Source organism: Carlito syrichta, unplaced genomic scaffold (assembly GCF_000164805.1).
Source record: "Carlito syrichta isolate Samal-C Ts95f unplaced genomic scaffold, Tarsius_syrichta-2.0.1 Scaffold308800, whole genome shotgun sequence".
NCBI classification, from domain to species: domain Eukaryota; kingdom Metazoa; phylum Chordata; class Mammalia; order Primates; family Tarsiidae; genus Carlito; species Carlito syrichta.
Window position 1 is genome coordinate 746198 of NW_007252896.1, and position 8062 is coordinate 754259.

Here is an 8062-nt window from a genome sequence, read left to right on the forward strand (position 1 = left end):
GGATATACCACATTGTTTATCTGTTCATTCATTGATGGACATTTAAGTTGTTTCTACATTTTGGCTTTTATTATAATGCTACTATGAACATTTGTATATAAGTTTTTGATTCACTTTGATATATACTGAGGAGTTGAATTGCTGCATTATATGGTAACTCTAGGTTTAACTTTTTGAGGAAATACCAAACTGTTTTCCACAGCAGCTGTACCGTTTTGCATTCCCACAAGCACTGTTTGAGGGTTTCAATTTCTCCACATACTTGCCAACACTTGTTATTCCTCCTCCCTCTTTCATTTTAATTATAGCCATCTTAGTGGGTGTGAAGTGCTATCTCATTGTGGTTTTGACTGACATTTCCCTAATGACTAATGAAGTTGAGCATCTTTTCATGTGCTTATGGGCCAGTTGGTGTCTTCTTATCCTTCAGGTTCTTAAGAAAGAACTTTCCACTGTGTGGTGGTATGGGCCTATGTTCCCAGCTACCCAGGAGACTGAGGCAGGAGGATCACTTGGGCCTAGGAGTTCAAGGTAGGCCTGAGTAGCATAGCAAGACCCCCATCTCAGAAATAAATAATTTTTTTTTTTTTTGAGTTGGAGTCTCACTCTGTTGCCCAGACTGGAATGCAGTGGCTGCTCCCGGCCACTGCAACCTTGACCCGCTGGGCTCCGGCGATCCTTCCGCCTCAGCCTTCCAAGTAGAAGGAACTACAGGCGCGCGCTACCATGCCCGGCTAATTTTCGATTTACTGTAGAAATGAGGTCTCGCCAAGTTGCCCAGGCGGGTCTCGAACCCGCAGGCTCAGGCAATCCACTCACCTCAGCCTCCCAGAGGCGCGGGATTACAGGCTGAGCCACCGAGCCCGGCAATAAGTAATTTTTTTAAAGGAAAAAAGAAAGAACTTTCATAACAACTTATCAAAGGTAAACTTTCCCCCCTCTGATTATGTAGCAGCATTCTGGTAGTGTCCTTCAGGGTACTAACCACATTCTGTTATGATTTGATCATTTGTTTACTCCACTTTGCCAACCATAATTTCTGGCACACAGTAGGGGCTCAATGTTTAGTCAATGAACAAATTAATTAGAAGAGTAATGAGTTATAAACATCAAGCAGTGTGATTGCCAAATGGGAAATGGTAAGAAATCTAGGAAATCCGGCAGAGGAAGCCAGGTAAGAAGCTGACACAGAAAAGGTAAATGTGGGTACAGAGTTGGTAGGAAAAGTCTATCGAGTGCCGAGTTAAACGAGAAAAGCAGGCTTAATGGGACAAGGCTGGACAAAATATGACTTTTAGTCTTAAAAAAAGTCATCTTCTGTCACATAGCAATTCTTTCTAGAAATTTATCCTGAGAAAATAATCAGAGATGTAGGAAACTAGGTTCTGAAGATCTTTATTATGGCAATTTCCTATAATATCAGGAAGTTTGAAAACATAAATGCTCCTCAATAGGGAATAGTTCCATAAACCCTCTGTGGTAGCTCCATATGATGGAATACTATGCTGCCATTATCAATGAGAATATTTAGAGAAAGGGATCAGAATTTGCTGAAACAGCTTTGGGAAGAAAGAACACAGAAACTGGGATGTGAAATGTTCAGAACTCCTGATTATTAAAAAATGGTTTTAAGAGCTAAGGCCAGAAACACAGGCGTTGGTATGAAGGAAGATCCATGGGAAAAGTTGAAAGAGAAGAAATAGAGAAAAAAAAATAGGATTCTGGAATCAGAAGCTAGATAGACACAAGCTGAGTTAAAGAAGAAAGTATCTACTTTTGCAGTATTTGTAGCCAGAATCGCAACTGGAAGCCCAGACAGGAATGACCTAATTTATCTAGTCAGTCAACTCTTCATGAGCACCTCCTATATGTCAGGTACTATTAGGTACTGGGAACATACCACAACAAATACTCGAAGGTTAAAGTTAAGTGAGGGAGACAAAAATTAAAGAAAATTGTCGCTAATGATGAATTAATTACAAATACACGAAGTGCTGTGGTGAGAAAGTACAGGGTGTTACCAGAATATAATAGATATACCTAAACATTGGGGGTAAGGAGGCAACACTTAAACTGAGACCCAAAGGAGTTGCAGGAATTTCAAAGCATTAGGGAAATGCTATGATCCAAATGTTTGTGCTCCCCCAGAATCCACATGTTAAAATCTTAAGTCCCAAGGAGATGGTAGGGCCTTTGGGAGATGATTAGGTTAGGAGGGTAGAGCCCTCATGAATAGGATTTATGCCCTTATAAAGGAAGTCTCTGAGAGATTTCTAGGCCCTTCCATCCTGTGGGAGCACAGTGAGAAGGCACCAGTCTATGAACCAGGAGGTGAGCTCTCACCAGACACAGAATCTGTCAGCACCTTCACCTTAGACTTCTCAGCCTTCAGAGCTGTGGGAAAATCCATTTCTTTTGTTCTTTTGGAATTTTTTTTTATAGCAGTCTGAATATCCTAAGACAAAAGAGATAAGGATGAGAGGAGGCAACTACCTTCCAGGCCATGGAAATAGCAGGTGTAAAGGCCCTGAGGTATCAAGAAGTCCAATCTGACTGAAAAAATGGGATGGCGGAAGGGAGGAGTGATCTGAAAACAGACGGACTAGGGAGGCAGGTGGGACATCACAGGGGGCTTGCAGGCCGTGTTAAGGACTAAGGATTTAGAACCTTCAGATCAAAAGGATGTCACCAAAAAAACTTTTTAAAAAAGTCTTCCTGATGTGGTGAGTTTTTCCAAACTATTTTTAGTATGTGATCTCACCACTCCCTCCCCCACTCTAAATTTCTAATAGGTTTTTTTAAAAGTAGACTTTTATCAGATTGATTTCACAGTCTGAGATGGTTATGTCAAGTATTTGCTTTTAATTTTAAAGAGAGGAAACATTTTTCCCTCTCTGAACATTTAAAGTGCACCCAAACAGGACCAAACTGTTTTCAGATCTAGAGAAGACATGTAAACAGCGTCATCTTGAGGGTTCAAGTACTCTCCTATAACAGGCTTCAGGGAGAAAACAACCACTCCTTCTCCTTCAACTTCATAATCTGACTTACTAATGTGTCATTCCCTTCCAAAGATACTGCAGTTGTTGTGTGTGAGTAAAACCCCATGTTCTTGGCCTCCTGTAGGTTTCTGCAGCAACTCCTTGATTTTTATGCCTCGTCTTGTTTCTCCTTACCAAGCATTTTAGGTGACCAAAACACTAGGTAAATGTCTCTACGTAAAATATTTCTCAGGTTCTCTGGTGAAGTTTGGGTGTCCCATTTAGACCAGGATGGTTTTGCCCTAAGGGGACATTTGGTAACATCTGAAACACTTTCTATTGTCACAACCTGGGGAGTCACAATTGTGGGTAGAAGCTAGGGATCCTACTAAACATCCCATAATACACAGGACAGCCTCCCTCAACAAAGAATTATCTGGTTGAAAATGTCAGTAATTCTGAGGGGGAGAAGCCCTGTGATAAGGTAAAGAATGAGCCAATGATCTGCCAGTCACAGATGGAAGGGGTGCTACTTGTCTTTCTCCTTTTCTTTAATGTCCTTTCACACAGAAATACCATAAGATTTGACAACAACAAAAACATCATAAGGATTCCAACTATATGACATTCTGGAAAAAGGCAAAACTATGGAGACAGTACAAAGTTCAGCGATTAGCAGGGGTTAGCAGGGAAAGAAGGATGGATAGACAGAATACAGAGGATTTTGAGGACAGTGAAACTACTGGGTATGTTACTGGAATGGTGGATACGTGTCAGTATGCGCTTTTAAAACCCACAGAACGTGCAGATTCAAGAGCGAACCCTCATGTAAACGATGGACTTGGGGTGATAGTGATGTGTCAATGCAAGTTCAGCGATTGGACCAAATGTGTCACCGTGGTAGGATGTTGATAGTGGGAGAGATTGTGAGGGCGGGGGGAGGGAACATATAGAAACTACTTTCTGTTCAATTTTGCCCAAACTGCCCCTAAAAAATCAAGTATGTATTTTCAAAAAGCTAATTGGATAAACAAAACATTTCAGAAACACAATAGATTTTCCACTCTGACATGTTATTTGAGAAAAGGGGATTTAAAAATTCACAGCGAATGTTTATAACTAAACTTCTCTTTCACTGTAAAGTTCTGAAAGCCGTGTCATTACCAAGGGCACGATTCCAGTGGCCAGGCTGGATAGAACAGCAGTTGCCATTTTATGGTCCATGGAATGCTAGTTCTGCAGGATGTTAATAGGTCTTACTGGTAGGAAAGTGTTTTGGAAACCTCTGTGTGTTTTTTTGGTTTTTGTTTTTTCCTTTTGTGAAGAATTCCTCGGGGCCTCCCAGAAACTAATGTTTATTGTGAATCCCTAAGGGGTTTACTGTGTGCTTGGGGTGATAGTGACGGGTCAATGCAGGCATGACTATATGTGGCATTTTCTGAACTTCTATGACCATAGGACACTTTTCTTTCTTTCTTTCTTTCTTTCTTTTTTGAGTTGGAGTCTCACACTATTGCCCAGACTGGAGTGTAGTGGCACACTCACGACCACCCCAGCGTCAACCTGCTGGGCTCCCCTCAATCCTTCCACCTCAGCCTTCCAAGTTGCCATAACTACAGGCTCACACTACCACACCCGGCTATTCTGATTTTATTGTAGTGATGAGGGCTCTCCAAGTTGCCTGGGCTGGTCTCGAACCCGCCGGTTTAGGCAATCTGCTTGCCTTGGCCTCCCAAAGTGATGGGATTACAGGCTGAGCTACCGAGCCTGCCGAACCCTTTTCTTAAGTAACATCTCCAAAGACTATTTTGGACTCGCGAACATTGAAGATAAGGGAGAGTTTTTCTGGTCAGCTAATAACGTGGCCCTCAAGGCCCAGGCTCTACTTCTGTCCCTGGCTTCCTTCTTTATAGGTCTCCTTGTCCACTTGTTTTGGTTGCTACCCTCACTGCTTTCAATCCTGTCATCTCTAAACCTTGCCACATTCACCTAGAACTTTGAGTGCAGTGCTCTCTGTGGAGTATCCCCAGCAGAGGCAATGGCATATTTTTCAGCAATTTCATCACTGTCCTGGCCCAGGTTTCTGTGTGACTAGTCCTATCTGAGTCATGCTCATTTGCTTCCTACAAGCCTGCATACCTACCTGGGTAGCCCTGAGCATGCCCCAGCTGCCTCGGAGAAAGAAAGGTGTTGAATTTTATTCTCCTCCCGTGATGAAGGAAATTCAAGTCCTTTTTAGTGGGGTTGGCTAAATTCTCCAAGTGAGCTCCACTAAGTCTGTCTCCTGACTTCCCCCACCCCTTGCCTACAGTACAGGGGAGTTCCTGTGTTTTTGTGAGTGGGTGAGCCTGTGCTATTCTGGGTCTTTCTTTCCTGGCTGCCAACAGAGCAGGTGTTTTTCATGGAACACGAGAGCTGCCAGGATCCACGCTGCCTCCCCCTTTGTGCTTAACACTTGTGTCTGGGCTGTCTGGGGCTGCCAGAACTGTGGTTATATTTCTCTATCCTTCTCCTTCCATTGCATGAAAAGATGAGGCAATCTGTCAGAGAGATCTACAATTTTCTCCTTTGTCTTTATGAGGCGAGAAAGATTGTCCAATCTTTGTTTTCTTTCTTTTTTTTTTTTTTTTGAGTTGGAGTCTCACTCTGTCGCCCAGACTGGAGTGCAGTGGCCGCTCCCGGCCACCGCAGCCTCGACCTGCTGGGCTCCGGTGATCCTTCCGCCTCAGCCTTCCGAGTAGCCGGAATTACAGGCACGCGCTACCACGCCCGGCTGATTTTTTGATTTATTGTGGAGATGAGGTCTCGCTGCCCAGGCGGGTCTCGAACCCATGAGCTCAGGCAATCCACTCACCTCAGCCTCCCAAAGGCGCGGGATTACAGGCTGAGCCACCGAGCCCGGCTTCTTTGTTTTCTTAATATTCCAAGTGGAATAGCAGATCAACCCTTTTGGAAGCATTTCCCCCCAAAATACTAAATGATATTTGAATATGGTTGTCTGCAGTGTTTCATGTTATCAAATATTCAGGAATTACTATATTCCAGGCACTGTGCTAGGTGCTGAGGATAAAGAGATGAGTAAGACATAATCCATACCCAGAGGGTGCAAGAGACAAAAAAAACTCAGCAATTGTTATAGAGTGGGCAGTGTTGTGACAGCCGTATGCACGGGGACCTATGGAGCCCAGGGGCCAGCAGGCCACTTACTTGGGGGATTTGAGCAGATTCCAGGAGAAAGAAGCCCAGAGCTGAATGAGAGACTTTTTTTCTTTTGCAGATGGTGTCTTGCTATGTTTGGTCTCAAACTCCTGGGCTCAAGCAATCTTCCTGCCTTGGGTTCCCAAGCAGCTGGGACTATAGATGTATGTCACTGCATCCAGCTTTTAGGAGACTTTTGCCAGAACTTCTAGTATGATATATGATGGGGGATCCAAACCTAGAATTTATTTATAAGAATTTATGTACTTATTCTTACATGTTTAAACTTCAGTCACCTTCGAAGTGCTCTCTGTTTGATGCAGTATACCTATCAAGACACTTTTTTCCAGCTGGGTGTGGTGGCGTGCGCCTGTAGTTCCAGCTACTTGGAAGGCTGAGGTGGAAGCATCGCTTAAGCCCAGCAGGTCAAGGCTGCGGTGGCCGTGAGTGTGCCACTGCACTCCAGCCTGGGCGACGGAGTGAGACTCCAACTTAGAAAAAAACTGCTCAAAAGAGTTTCTGAACTCGTCAATTTTGATGCCTTTTATTGCTTCTGTCATTTTTTGTTTCACCTCTTCCACATCGGCAAAATGTTTCCCTTTGAAGAATTTTTTAATCTGGGGAAACAAAAAAAAAGTCACCCGGGGCTAGATCAGGTGAATATGGAGGGTGAGACTTGGAGGTCTTATACTGCAGTATAGGAAGGAGAATGTAATGGGAATATATTACTTAGCTCAACAGTGAATGAGACTTACATAGCAATAGTAAGGTACAAAATAAATACTGTTTTAACCAACATTTTGATATTATTATGTTTACAGGGTTGAGGAAGTAGAAGAGGGAGGGTGGGATAATATAACAGTATGATGCCTTCACCTAACATAGAAAGTCAAATTGGAATATGTCTGAGATGGACAGCAGTGTAACCACATTACTGCAAAATATAGAGTTCTGGATAGGGAGAAGAAACAGCTAAAATAATAGGAAGAGGTTTCCCTCAGAAGAGCAAGGCTGAAAGGTAAGTGTCAAGAAGTGTTTGGGTTCCTATTGGTGTGTAACAACTCATCCTAAAACTTGGCAGCCTTAATAACAATCATTTTCTGTATTCTCTCTCATGATTTCTGTGGACCTGAATTTCAGGAAGGGCTATCCTGGGCAATTTATGATGGAGGTCTTCCAAGTTGTTGCTGTCAGATGCAGGAAAGAGCTGTAGCTGAGCAGCTGGGACCTGGCCAGGCACCTCTCCCTCTTCATGTAGTCTCAGGGCTTCTCTATGCAGTCTCTCCTACTAGGCTACTTTGGGCTTTTGCATAAGCATGGCGACCTTAAAGCAGCTGGCTTGCTAACATGGTAGCTCAGGTTTCCAAAGGTGAGGTACCAAAGAAACAAGATGTCACGTAATATCTGTGATGGTTACTTTCATCGCAGAGACTTTTGCCAGAACTCCTAGTGTGATACACGATGGAAGACCCAAAAAAACCCAGAATTTATTTATAAGAATTTGTGTACTTATCTAACATGTTTAAACTTCAGTCACCTTCAAAGTGCTCTCCATTTGAGGCAATACACCTATCAAGACACTTTTTGGCCAGGTGCGGTATATCAAGCCTGTAATCCTAGCACTTTGGGAGGCCGAGGCGAGAGGATTGCCTGAGTTCAGGGGTTCAAGACCAGCCTGGACAACTTGGTACAACCTTGTCTCTACAATAAATCAGAACGTAAGCCAGGCGAGGTAGTGCGTGCCTGTAGTTCCAGCTACTTGGAAGACTGAGACAGAAGGATCACCTGAGCCCAGCTGATTGAGGTTGCAGTGGCCTTGAGGGTGCCACAACACTCCAGCCTGGACAACACAAGGAGACTCTAACTAAAAAAAAAAAAAAAAA